The sequence below is a fragment of the Arachis stenosperma genome, chromosome 3 (genome assembly GCF_014773155.1).
Source record: "Arachis stenosperma cultivar V10309 chromosome 3, arast.V10309.gnm1.PFL2, whole genome shotgun sequence".
Lineage (NCBI taxonomy): Eukaryota > Viridiplantae > Streptophyta > Magnoliopsida > Fabales > Fabaceae > Arachis > Arachis stenosperma.
The window spans coordinates 8,890,748-8,904,481 of record NC_080379.1 but is presented as its reverse complement, the minus strand read 5'-3'; the positions used below and the strand labels follow the sequence as shown (position 1 = coordinate 8,904,481).

The following is a 13,734-nucleotide window of genomic DNA, read 5'->3' as shown; positions in this document are numbered from 1 at the left end:
CATCTCAATTCCTGCCATTGGAGCAAACAACTTTGAGCTTAAGCCTCAATTAGTTTCTCTAATGCAGCAGAACTGCAAATTTCATGGACTTCCATCAAAAGATTCTTTTCAGTTCTTGATTGAATTCCTGCAGATTTGTGATACTGTTAAGACCAATGGAGTTGATCCTGAGGTCTATAAGCTTATGCTTTTCCCTTTTGCTGTAAGAGACAGAGCAAGAACATGGTTAGACTTTCAACCTAAAGATAGCCTGAACTCTTGGGATAAGCTGGTCACGGCCTTCCTGGCCAAGTTCTTTCCTCCTCAAAAGCTGAGCAAGCTTAGAGTGGATGTACAGACCTTCAGGCAGAAAGAAGGTGAATCCCTCTATGAAGCTTGGGAAAGATACAAGCAGTTGACCAAAAAGTGTCCTTCTGACATGCTTTCAGAATGGACCATCCTGGATATATTCTATGATGGTCTGTCTGAATTATCTAAGATGTCACTGGACCATTCTGCAGGTGGATCCATTCACCTAAAGAAAATGCCTGCAGAAGCTCAAGAACTCATTGACATGGTTGCAAATAACCAATTCATGTACACCTCCGAAAGGAATCCTGTGAGTAATGGGACACCCCAGAGGAAGGGAGTTCTTGAAATTGATGCTCTGAATGCCATATTGGCTCAGAAAAAATTGTTGACTCAGCAAGTCAACATGATTTCTCAGAGTCTGAATGGATTACAAAATGTATCCAACAATACTAAAGAGGCATCTTCTGAAGAAGAAGCCTATGATCCTGAGAACCCTGTAATAGCAGAGGTGAATTACATGGGTAAAGCCTATGGAAACACCTATAATCCCTCATGGAGAAATCATCCAAATTTCTCATGGAAGGATCAACAAAAGCCCCAACAAGGCTTTAATAATGGTGGAAGAAACAGGCTTAGCAATAGCAAGCCTTTTCCACCATCTTCTTAGCAACAGACAGAGAATTCTGAGTAGAACCACTCTAGCTTAGCAAACATAGTCTCTGATCTCTCTAAGGCCACTCTAAGTTTCATGAATGAAACAAGGTCCTCCATAAAAAATTTGGAGGCACAAGTGGTCTAGCTGAGTAAGACAATTACTGAACTTCCTCCTAGTACTCTCCCCAGCAATACAGAAGAGAATCCAAAAAGAGAGTGCAAGGCCATTAATAAAATCAAAATGGCCGGATCCATAGAGGAGGGGGAGGACGCAAATCCTAATGAGGAAGACCTCATGGGACATCTCCCAAACAGAAAGGAGTTCCCTATTGAGGACCTAAAGGAATCTGAGGCTTATATAGAGACCATAGAGATTCTATTGAACCTCCTTCTGCCATTCATGAGCTCTGATGACTATCCTTCCTCTGAAGAGGATGAAGATGTCACTGAAGAGCAAGTTGCTCAATATCTAGGAGCTATCATGAAGCTGAATGCCAAGTTGTTTGGTAATGAGACTTGGGAAGATGAACTTCCCTTGCTCATTAATGAACTGAATACATGGGTTCAGCACACTTTACCTCAAAAGAAACAGGATCCTGGTAAATTCCTGATTCCCTATACCATAGGCACCATGACCTTTGAGAAGACTCTGTGTGACCTGTGGTCAGGCATAAACTTAATGCCACTCTCTGTAATGGAGAAACTGGGAATCTTTGAGGTACAGGCTGCCACATTCTCATTAGAGATGGCAGACAGATCAATGAAACAAGCTTATGGAGTAGTAGAGGACGTGTTGGTCATGGTTAGAGGCCTCTACATCCCTGCTGATTTCATAATCTTAGATACTGGGAAGGATGAGGATGAATCCATCATTCTTGGAAGACCCTTCCTAGCCACAGCAAAAGTTGTGATTGATGTTGACAGAGGAGAGTTAGTCCTTCAATTGAATGGGGACTACCTTGTGTTTAAAGCTCAAGGATATTCCTCTGCAACCATGGAGAGGAAGCATGAAAAGCTTCTTTCAATACAGAGTCAAACAAAGCTCCCACAATCAAACTCTAAGTCTGGTGTTGGGAGGCCACAACTAAACTCTAAGTTTGGTGTTGAACCCCCACATTCAAACTCTAAGTTTGGTGTTGGGAGGTCCCAACAATGCTCTGAACATCTGTGAAGCTCCATGAGAGCTCACTGTCAAGCTATTGACATTAAAGAAGTGCTTATTGGGAGGCAACCCAATTTTTATTTATTTATATTTCTATTGTTCTTTTATGTTTTTATTAGGTTTATGATTATGTGGAGTCACAAAACAATTGAAAAAATTAAAAACAGAATCAAAAACAGCAAAAGAAAAAGCACACCCTGGAGGAGAGCTGTCTGGCGTTTAAACGCCAGAACAGAGCATGAAGCTGGCGTTTAACGCCAGGAACAAGCATGGAAGTGGCATTCAACACCAGAAACATGCTACAGATTGGTGTTGAATGCCCATAACAAGCATGGGAGTGGCGTTTAACACCAGAAACAGGCTACAATCTGGCGTTAAATGCCAGGATTGCATATAGAGGGCGTTTTACACGCCTAATTAGTGCATAGATGATAAATCCTTCACCTCAACTCACCTTCTCTCTTCTTCACACAATCCTATAATCCTCTTTCCCAAGAAAACCCTTCACTAATCACCTCAATCTCTCTTCCCCATTACCTCTTCACCACTCACATCCATCCACTCTTCCCCATAAACCCCACCTACCTTCAAATTCAAATTCTCTTTCTCACCCAAACCCACCCTAAATGACTGAACCCCACACCCCTCCCACTCCTATATAAACCCTTCCATACTTCTTCCTTTTCACACAACACAACCCTCTCTTCTCCCCCTTGGCCGAAACACACACTTCTCTCCCTCTCTTCAATATCTTTTTCTTCTTCTATTCTTTCTTCTTTTGCTCGAGGGCGAGCAAAATTCTAAGTTTGGTGTGGTAAAAGCATAGCTTTTTGTTTTTCCATAACCATTGATGGCACCTAAGGCCAGAGAAACCTCAAGAAAGAGGAAAGGGAAGGTAATTGCTTCCACCTCTGAGTCATGGAAGATGGAGAGATTCATCTCAAAAGCCCATCAAGACCACTTCTATGAAGTTGTGGCCAAGAAGAAAGTGATCCCTGAGGTCCCTTTCAAGCTCAAAAAGAATGAGTATCCGGAGATCCGACAAGAGATTAGAAGAAGGGGATGGGAAGTTCTGACCAACCCCATTCAACAAGTCGGAATCCTAATGGTTCAAGAGTTCTATGCCAATGCATGGATCACTAAGAACCATGATCAAAGTATGAACCCAAACCCAAAGAATTGGCTTACAATGGTTCGGGGAAATACTTAGATTTCAGTCCGGAGAATGTAAGGCTGGCGTTCAACTTGCCTATGATGCAAGAAGATGCACGCCCCTATACTAGAAGGGTCAACTTTGATCAAAGGTTGGACCAAGTCCTCATGAACATATGTGTGGAAGGAGCTCAATAGAGAAGAGACTCAAAAGGCAAGCCGGTTCAATTGAGAAGACTGGACCTTAAGCCTGTGGCTAGAGGATGGTTGGAGTTCATCCAACGCTCAATCATTCCCACTAGCAACTGGTCTGAAGTTACTGTAGATCGGGCCATCATGATCCATAGCATCATGATTGGAGAGGAAGTGAAAGTTCATGAGATTATACCTCAAGAATTCTACAAGGTGGCTGACAAGCCCTCCACTTTGGCAAGATTGGCCTTTCCTCACCTTATTTGCCACCTCTGCAATTCAGCTGGAATTGACATAGAGGAGGACATCCTCATTGAAGAGGACAAGTCCATCACTAAGAAGATGATGGAGCAAATAAGAAAGCCTATTCATGGACCTCAAGAGACACATGAGGAAGCTCATCATTGATGAGCGGATAATTTATACGCTTTTTGGCATTGTTTTTAGTATGTTTTTAGTAGTTTTAGTTGAGTTTTTAGTATATTTTTATTAGTTTTTAGCTAAAATTCACTTTTCTGGACTTTACTATGAGTTTGTATGTTTTTCTGTGATTTCAGGTATTTTCTGGCTGAAATTGAGGGACCTGAGCAAAAATCTGATCCAGAGACTGAAAAGGACTGCAGATGCTGTTGGATTCTGATCTCCCTGCACTCGAAGTGGATTTTCTGGAGCTACAGAAGCCCAATTGGCGCGCTCTCAACGGCGTTGGAAAGTAGACATCCTGGGCTTTCCAGCAATATATGATAGTCCATACTTTGCCCAAGATTTGATGGCCCAAATCGGCGTTCAAAGTCACCCTCAGAAATCCCAGCGTTAAACGCCGGAACTGGCACCTAAATGGGAGTTAAACGCCCAAACTGGCATAAAAGCTGGCGTTTAACTCCAAGAAGAGTCTCTACACGAAAATGCTTCATTGCTCTGCCCAAGCACACACCAAGTGGGCCCGGAAGTGGATTTTTATGTCATTTACTCATCTCTGTACACCCTAGGCTACTAGTTTTCTATAAGTAGGACCTTTTACTATTGTATTTTCATCTTTGGACATCTAGTTCTTAGATCATTTGGGGGCTGGCCTCATGGCCATGCCTAGACCTTGTTCTTATGTATTTTCAACGGTGGAGTTTCTACACACCATAGATTAAGGTGTGGAGCTCTGCTGTACCTCGAGTATTAATGCAATTACTATTGTTCTTCTATTCAATTCCGCTTGTTCTTTGTCCAAGATATCACTTGTTCTTCAACTTGATGAATGTGATGATCCGTGACACTCATCATCATTCTCACTCATGAACAAAGTGACTGACAACCACTCTTGTTCTACAAGCATACGAGGCTCTAGTGTTTATCTCTTGGATTCTTTAACCGGAATCTTCGTGGTATAGGCGAGAACTGATGGCAGCATTCAAGAGAATCCGGAAGGTCTAACCTTGTCTGTGGTATTCTGAGTAGGATTCAATGATTGAATGACTGTGACGTGCTTCAAACTCCTAGCAGGCGGGGCGTTAGTGACAGACGCAAAAGAATCACTGGATTCTATTCCGGCCTGACCGAGAATCGACAGCTGATTAGCCATATGCTGTGACAGAGCATAGGAACATTTTCACTGAGAGGATGGGAGGTAGCTGATGAGCGGATAATTTATACGCTTTTTGGCATTGTTTTTAGTATGTTTTTGGTAGTTTTAGTTGAGTTCTTAGTATATTTTTATTAGTTTTTAGTTAAAATTCACTTTTCTGGACTTTACTATGAGTTTGTGTGTTTTTCTGTGATTTCAGGTATTTTCTGACTGAAATTGAAGGTTCTGAGCAAAAATCTGATCCAGAGACTGAAAAGGACTGCAGATGCTGTTGGATTCTGACCTCCCTGCATTCAAAGTGGATTTTCTGGAGCTACAGAAGCCCAATTGGCGCGCTCTCAACGGCGTTGGAAAGTAGACATCCTGGGCTTTCCAGCAATATATAATAGTCCATACTTTGCCCAAGATTTGATGGCCCAAACCGGCGCTCAAAGTCACCTACAGAAATTCCAGCGTTAAACGCCGGAACTGGAATAAAATTTGGAGTTAAACGCCCAAACTGGCATGAAAGCTGGCGTTTAACTCCAGAAAAGGTCTCTACACGAAAATGCTTCATTGCTCAGCCCAAGCACACACCAAGTGGGCCCGGAAGTGGATTTTTCTGTCATTTACTCATTTCTGTAAACCTTAGGTTACTAGTTTTACTATTAATAGGATCTTTTGACATTGTATCTGTACCTTATGACCTCATGACATTTTTTACACGTTTCTTGTGTACATTCCATGGCATGAGTCTCTAAACCCCATGGTTGGGGGTGAGGAGCTCTGCTGTGTCTTGATGGATTAATGCAATTACTACTGTTTCTTATTCAATCATGCTTGCTTCCATTCCAAGATAATACTTGTTCTTAATCCGGATGAATGTGATGATCCGTGACAATCATCATCATTCTCAACCATGAACGTGTGACTGACAACCACCTCCGTTCTACCTTAGATTGAGTAGTTATCTCTTGGATTCTTTAATCGGAATCTTCGTGGTATAAGCTAGGACTGATGGCGGCATTCAAGAGAATCCGGAAGGTCTAAACCTTGTCTGTGGTATTCTGAGTAGGATTCAATGATTGAATGACTGTGACGTGCTTCAATCTCCTGAAGGCGGGGCGTTAGTGACAGACGCAAAAGAATCACTGGATTCTATTCCGGCCTGATTGAGAACCGACAGATGAATTCCGCTATGCTGTGACAGAGCATATGCAATCGCTTTCACTGAGAGGATGGGAGGTAGCCACTGACAACGGTGAAACCCTACACACAGCTTGCCATGGAAGGAGACTTGCGTGCTTGAAGAAGAAGGCAGTAGGAAAGCAGAGATTCAGAAGATGGAGCATCTCCAAACCTCAACCTGTTCTCCATTACTGCAAAACAAGTAACCATTTCATGTTCTTTTGCTTTCTACAATCAATCCTGATAATTTCTGATATCCTGACTAAGATTTACAAGATAACCATAGCTTGCTTCAAGCCGACAATCTCCGTGGGATCGACCCTTGCTCATGCAAGGTATTACTTGGACGACCCAGTGCACTTGCTGGTTAGTTGTGCGGGATTGCAAAAGTGTGATTGCAATTTCGTGCACCAAGTTTTTGGTGCCGTTGCCAGGGATTGTTTGAGTTTGGACAACTGACGGCTTATCTTGTTGCTTAGATTAGGACTATTTTGTTTTTGTTGGTTTAGAGTCCTTTAGTTGAGTCTAGTTTCATATTTTAAGTTTGGTGTCTTTTTGTGTTTCTCTCTTAATTTTCGTTTTTGCATGTTCTTAGTCTCTTTTTGATTCATAAAAATTCTAAGTTTGGTGTCCTCTTTGTGTTTTTCCCTTAAAAATTTTCGAAAAATTAGTGTTTGATTTCTAAAAATTTTAAGTTTGGTGTCTTTTTGTGTTTTTCTCTTTCCTCTTTTTAAAAATCAAATCTTTTTCATAAAAATTTTTCAATCATATCTTTTTAATTGCTGTTTTCAAAATCTTTTTTTTACTAATTGATTCAGTTCTCAATTTACTTTGATCTTATTCTCTTTTGATTTTCGAATTTTCATTTTAATTTTCCTTTATTTTATTTTAATTTTTTTGGATATTTCAAAAAAAAAAAATACAATAAAAAAAATTTATCTCTTTGCAATCATTATCATTTCCCTTTTGTCCATTATGGACTTAAGTGGAATTAATCAGTCCAGAAGGACTCTGGGGTCATATGCTAACCCCATTACAGCTGCATATGGGAGTAGCATTTGCACGCCCCCCATCAAAGCAAGCAGCTTTGAGCTAAACCCTCAACTCATTATCATAGTGCAGCAAAATTGCCAGTATTCCGGTCTTCCACAAGAAGAACCTACTGAGTTTCTGGCACAGTTCTTGCAAATTGCTGACACAGTACATGATAAAGAGGTAGATCAGGATGTCTACAGACTATTACTGTTTCCATTTGCTGTAAAAGATCAAGCTAAAAGGTGGTTAAATAACTAACCTACAGCAAGCATAAAGACATGGAAACAGTTGTCAGAAAAATTCCTGAATCATTTTTACCCTCCAAAGAGGATGACACAGCTAAGGCTGGACATCCAAGGCTTTAAACAAGAGGATAATGAATCCCTTTACAATGCCTGGGAGAGGTATAGAGGTATGCTAAGGAAATGTCCCTCTGAAATGTTTTCAGAGTGGGTACAGTTAGACATTTTCTACTATGGGCTTATAGAAAAAGCTCAGATGTCTTTAGACCACTCAGCTGGTGGATCTATACACATGAGGAAGACAATTGAAGAAGCTCAAGAGCTTATAGACACTGTTGCTAGAAACCAATATTTGTACTCTAGCAATGAGTTCTCTCCAAAGGAGGAAGTCATGACAGTAGTCAATAATTCTAATCCTCAAGAACAGATGATTGAGCTTAATCAACAATTACTCCTGATGACAGAACAGTTAGCAGAATTTAAAGAGATGCTCTATGAAAATAAAGTTGCTAACAAGAACATAGAACTGCAGTTGAATCAAGCAAAACAGTAGATATCTAAACAGATAACAGAAGAATGTCAAGCAGTTCAACTGAGGAGTGGGAAGACACTGAACAACACCACTCAAAAGAGCAAAAAGTCAAATAAGGAACAATTAACAGAGGATAACCAAGCCACTGTCCAAAATCCCTCTGAGGACAGTAAGAGCCCAGAGAGGAATACTTTTGGCGTTCAAACGCCAGAAAGGGAAGGAAAACTGGCGTTAAACGCCCATTCCTTGCCCAGTTCTGGCGTTCAAACGCCAGAAAAGGGAGACAAGTTGGCGTTAAACGCCCAATGGGTAGCCAAGTCTGGCGTTCAAACGCCACAAAGGAGTCAGACACTTGCAAGTGCTGATAACAATCCCTCTAACAAGGCTTCTTCAACCACTTCTGTAAGGAATAAACCTGCAGAATCTAAGGTTGAAGAATATCAAGCCAAGATGCCTTATCCTCAGAGACTCCGCAAAGCGGAGCAGGATAAGCAATTTGCCCGCTTTGCAGACTACCTAAGGACTCTTGAAATAAAGATTCCGTTTGCAGAGGCACTTGAGCAAATACCTTCTTATGCTAAGTTCATGAAAGAAATCTTAAGTCATAAGAAGGATTGGAGAGAAACTGAAAAGGTGTTTCTCACTGAAGAATGCAGTGCAGTCATTCTGAAAAGCTTACCAGAAAAGCTTCAAGATCCAGGAAGCTTTATGATACCATGCACATTAGAAGGTGCTTGCACCAAGACAGCCCTATGTGATCTTGGAGCAAGCATCAATCTAATACCTGCATCCACTATCAGAAAGCTTGGTTTGACTGGAGAAGTTAAACCAACCCGGATATGCCTCCAACTTGCTGATGGCTCCATTAAATATCCATCAGGCATAATAGAGGATATGATTATCAAGGTTGGGCCATTTGCCTTTCCAACTGACTTTGTAGTGCTGGAAATGGAGGAGCACAAGAGTGCAACTCTCATTCTAGGAAGACCTTTCCTAGCAACTGGACGAACTCTCATTGATGTACAAAAGGGGGAAATAACCTTGAGAGTCAATGAGGATGAGTTCAAGTTGAATGTTGTTAAAGCTATGCAACATCCAGACACATCAAATGACTGCATGAGCACTGATATTATTGACTCTTTGGTGGAGGAGGTCAATATGACTGAAAGTCTTGAATCAGAGCTAGAGGACATCTTTAAAGATGTTCAGCCTTATCTTGAGGAACTAAAGGAAATAAAAGAAATTCCGAAAATTCCTCAGGAAGAAGACAAGCCTCCTAAACCAGAGCTCAAACCATTACCACCATCCTTGAAATATGCATTTCTAGGAGAAGGCGGCACTTTTCCAGTGATCATAAGCTCTGCTTTAAATCCACAGGAAGAGGAAGCACTAATTCAAGTGCTAAGGACACACAAGACAGCTCTTGGGTGGTCCATAAGTGATCTTAAGGGCATTAGCCCAGCAAGATGCATGCACAAGATCCTATTGGAGGATGATGCTAAGCCAGTGGTTCAACCACAAAGGCGGCTAAATCCAGCCATGAGGGAAGTGGTGCAGAAAGAGGTCACTAAGCTACTAGAGGCTGGGATTATTTATCCTATTTCTGACAGCCCCTGGGTGAGCCCTGTCCATGTTGTCCCCAAAAAGGGAGGCATAACAGTGGTTCATAATGAAAAGAATGAACTGGTTCCTACAAGAACAGTTACAGGGTGGCGTATGTGTATTGACTACAGAAGGCTCAATACAGTCACCAGAAAGGATCATTTTCCTTTACCATTCATAGACCAGATGCTAGAGAGACTAGCAGGTCATGAATACTACTGCTTTTTGGACGGCTACTCAGGTTACAACCAAATTGCAGTAGATCCTCAGGACCAAGAGAAAATAGCATTTACATGTCCTTCTGGAGTATTTGCCTACAGAAGGATGCCTTTTGGTCTGTGTAATGCACCTGCAACCTTTCAGAGGTGCATGCTCTCTATCTTCTCAGATATGGTAGAGAAATTTCTGGAAGTCTTCATGGATGACTTTTCAGTGTTTGGAGACTCATTCAGCTCCTGCCTTAACCATCTAGCACTTGTTCTGAAAAGATGCCAAGAGACCAACCTAGTTTTAAACTAGGAAAAATGTCACTTTATGGTGACTGAAGGGATTGTCCTTGGGCATAAAATTTCAAACAAGGGAATAGAGGTGGATCAAGCTAAAGTTGAAGTAATTGAAAAATTACCTCCACCTACTAATGTTAAGGCAATCAGAAGCTTTCTGGGGCATGCAGGATTCTACAGAAGGTTTATAAAGGATTTTTCAAAAATTGCCAAACCTCTGAGTAATCTGCTAGCTGCTGACACGCCATTTATCTTTGATAAGGAGTGTCTGCAGGCGTTTGAGACCCTGAAAGCTAAACTGGTCACAGCACCAGTCATCTCTGCACCAGACTGGACATTACCATTTGAACTAATGTGTGATGCCAGTGACCATGCCATTGGTGCAGTATTGGGACAAAGGCATGGTAAGCTTCTGCACGTCATTTATTATGGCAGCCGTATCCTAAATGATGCACAGAAGAACTACACAACCACAGAAAAGGAGTTACTTGCAGTGGTTTATGCCATTGACAAGTTCAGATCTTATTTAGTAGGATCAAAAGTGATTGTGTACACTGACCATGCTGCTCTTAAATATCTACTCACAAAGCAGGATTCAAAGCCCAGGCTCATAAGATGGGTGTTGCTTCTGCAAGAGTTTGATATAGAAATAAGAGACAGAAAAGGGACAGAGAATCAAGTAGCTGATCACCTGTCAAGGATAGAACCAGTAGCAGGAGCATCCCTCCCTCCTACTGAGATCTCTGAAACCTTTCCGGATGAGCAATTGTTTGCTATTCAGGAAGTTCCGTGGCTTGCAGACAGTGCAGACTATAAAGGTTCTCCTTCTGTAACCATGGAGAGGAAGCATGAAGAGCTTCTCTCAAAACAGAGTCAAACAGAGCCCCCACAGTCAAACTCTAAGTTTGGTGTTGGGAGGCCACCACCAACTTCTAAGTTTGGTGTTGAACCCCCACATTCAAACTCTAAGTTTGGTGTTGGGAGGTTCCAACATTGCTCTAAGCCTCCGTGAGGCTCCATGAGGGCTCACCGTCAAGCTACTGACATTAAAGAAGCGCTTGTTGGGAGGCAACCCAATGTTTTATAATTAACTATTTTCTTTTGTTATTTTATGTTTTTTGTAGGTTGATGATCATGAGAAGTCACAAAATCAATTGAAAAAGCAAAAACAGAATGAAAAATAGGAAGGAAAACAGCACACCCTGGAGGAAGAACTCACTGGCGTTTAAACGCCAGTGAGGCTAGCAGTTGGGCGTTTAACGCCCAGTCTGGCACCATTCTGGGTGTTTAACGCCAGAAAGGGGCACCAGACTGGCGTTAAACGCCAGGAAAGGGCAAGAACCTGGCGTTAAACGCCAGAAATGGGCACCAGCCCGGCGTTTAACGCCAGAATTGGCTCAAAACATGATTTTTGATGCCATTTGGTGCAGGGATGACTTTTCCTTGACACCTAAGGATCTGTGGACCCCACAGGATCCCCACAAACCCCTTACCTATCAAATCCCATCTCTCTCTTCACCACTCACCTCCATAAAACCCCACTTACCTCATCATCCAAATTCAAACCACTACTTCTTCCCCTTTTGGCCTAACCACAAAGCCATCTCCCTCTCCTCCATTTCTTTTTCTTCTACTCTCTTCTTTCTTCTTTTGCTCGAGGACGAGCAAACCTTTTAAGTTTGGTGTTGTGGTAAAAGCATTGCTTTTTGTTTTTCCATAACCATTTATGGCATCCAAAGCCAGTTCAACTGAGAAGGCATGACCTCAAGCCCATCACTAAGAAGAAGATGGATCAAACAAGAGACCCCTCTCATCATGAGATCCCTGAGATATCTCAAGGGATGCACTTTCCTCCACAAGACTATTGGGAGCAACTGAACACCTCCCTAGGAGAATTTGGGACAACTAAGGGTGGAGCACCAAGAACATGCCATCATCCTCCATGAAATTAGAGAAGATCAAAGAATCATGAGAGATAAGCAACAAAGACAAGGAAGAGACATTGAGGAGCTCAAGCACTCCATAAGACCTTCAAGAGGAAGAACAAGCCGCCATCACTGAGGTGGACCCGTTCTTTAATCTCCTTGTTCTTTATTTTCCTGTTTTTCGAATTTTAGTGCTTTATGTTTATCCATGCTTGTGTCTTATGATCATTAGTTTCTTAGTGTCTATGCCTTAAAGCTATGAACATGAATCCATCACCTTTCTTAAATGAAAACTGTTTTTATCACAAAAGAACAAGAAGTACAAGATTTCAAATTCATCTTTAAAACTAGCTTAATTAGTTTGATGTGGTGACAATACTTGTTGTTTTCTGAATGTATGCTTAAACAGTGCATAGGTCTTTTGAATTTGTGGTTCATGAATGTTAAAATTGTTGGCTCTTGAAAGAATGATGAAAAAGGAGACATGTTACTGAGGGTCTGAAAAACCATAAAAATGATTCTTGAAGCAAGAAAAAGCAGTGAATACAAAAAAAAAAGAGAAGAAAAGAGAAAAAGAAGGAGAAAAACGAAAAAAAAGGGAGAAAAAGAAAAAGAAAGAAATAAAGTTGTGATCCAAGGCAATAAGAGTGTGCTTAAGAACCCTGGACACCTCTAATTGGGGACTTTAGCAAAGCTGAGTCACAATCTGAAAAGGTTCACCCAATTATGTGTCTGTGGCATGTATGTATCCGGTGGTAATACTGGAAGACAGAGTGCTTTGGGCCACGGCCAAGACTCAATAAGTAGCTGTGTTCAAGAATCATCATACTTAACTAGGAGAATCAATAACACTATCTGGATTCGGAGTTCCTAAAGAAGCCAGTCATTCTGAATTTCAAAGGATAAAGTGAGATGCCAAAACTGTTCGGAGACAAAAAGCTACTAGTCCCGCTCATCTAATTTGGAGCTTAGTTTCATTGATAATTTAGAGTCTATAGTATATTCTCTTCTTTTTATCCTATTTTGATTTTTAGTTGCTTGGGGACAAGCAACAATTTAAGTTTGGTGTTGTGATGAGCGGATAATTTATACGCTTTTTGGCATTGTTTTTAGTATGTTTTTGGTAGTTTTAGTTGAGTTCTTAGTATATTTTTATTAGTTTTTAGTTAAAATTCACTTTTCTGGACTTTACTATGAGTTTGTGTGTTTTTCTGTGATTTTAGGTATTTTCTGACTGAAATTGAAGGTTCTGAGCAAAAATCTGATCCAGAGACTGAAAAGGACTGCAGATGCTGTTGGATTCTGACCTCCCTGCATTCGAAGTGGACTTTCTGGAGCTACAGAAGCCCAATTGGCGCGCTCTCAATGGCGTTGGAAAGTAGACATCCTGGGCTTTCCAGCAATATATAATAGTCCATACTTTGCCCAAGATTTGATGGCCCAAACCGGCGCTCAAAGTCACCTACAGAAATTCCAGCGTTAAACGCCGGAACTGGAATAAAATTTGGAGTTAAACGCCCAAACTGGCATGAAAGCTGGCGTTTAACTCCAGAAAAGGTCTCTACACGAAAATGCTTCATTGCTCAGCCCAAGCACACACCAAGTGGGCCCGGAAGTGGATTTTTCTGTCATTTACTCATTTCTGTAAACCTTAGGTTACTAGTTTTACTATTAATAGGATCTTTTGACATTGTATCTGTA

The 13,734-nt window shown here is 41.3% G+C and overlaps 1 non-coding gene across 1 annotated transcript; it reads right to left on the bottom strand.

Moving 5' to 3' along the window:
* Nucleotides 1–316: 316 nt before the first annotated feature.
* On the bottom strand, nt 317–424 carry LOC130972318 (small nucleolar RNA R71). The gene has a single exon (XR_009083505.1). It is a non-coding gene; the product is annotated as a small nucleolar RNA R71 (small nucleolar RNA).
* Nucleotides 425–13,734: the final 13,310 nt, after the last annotated feature.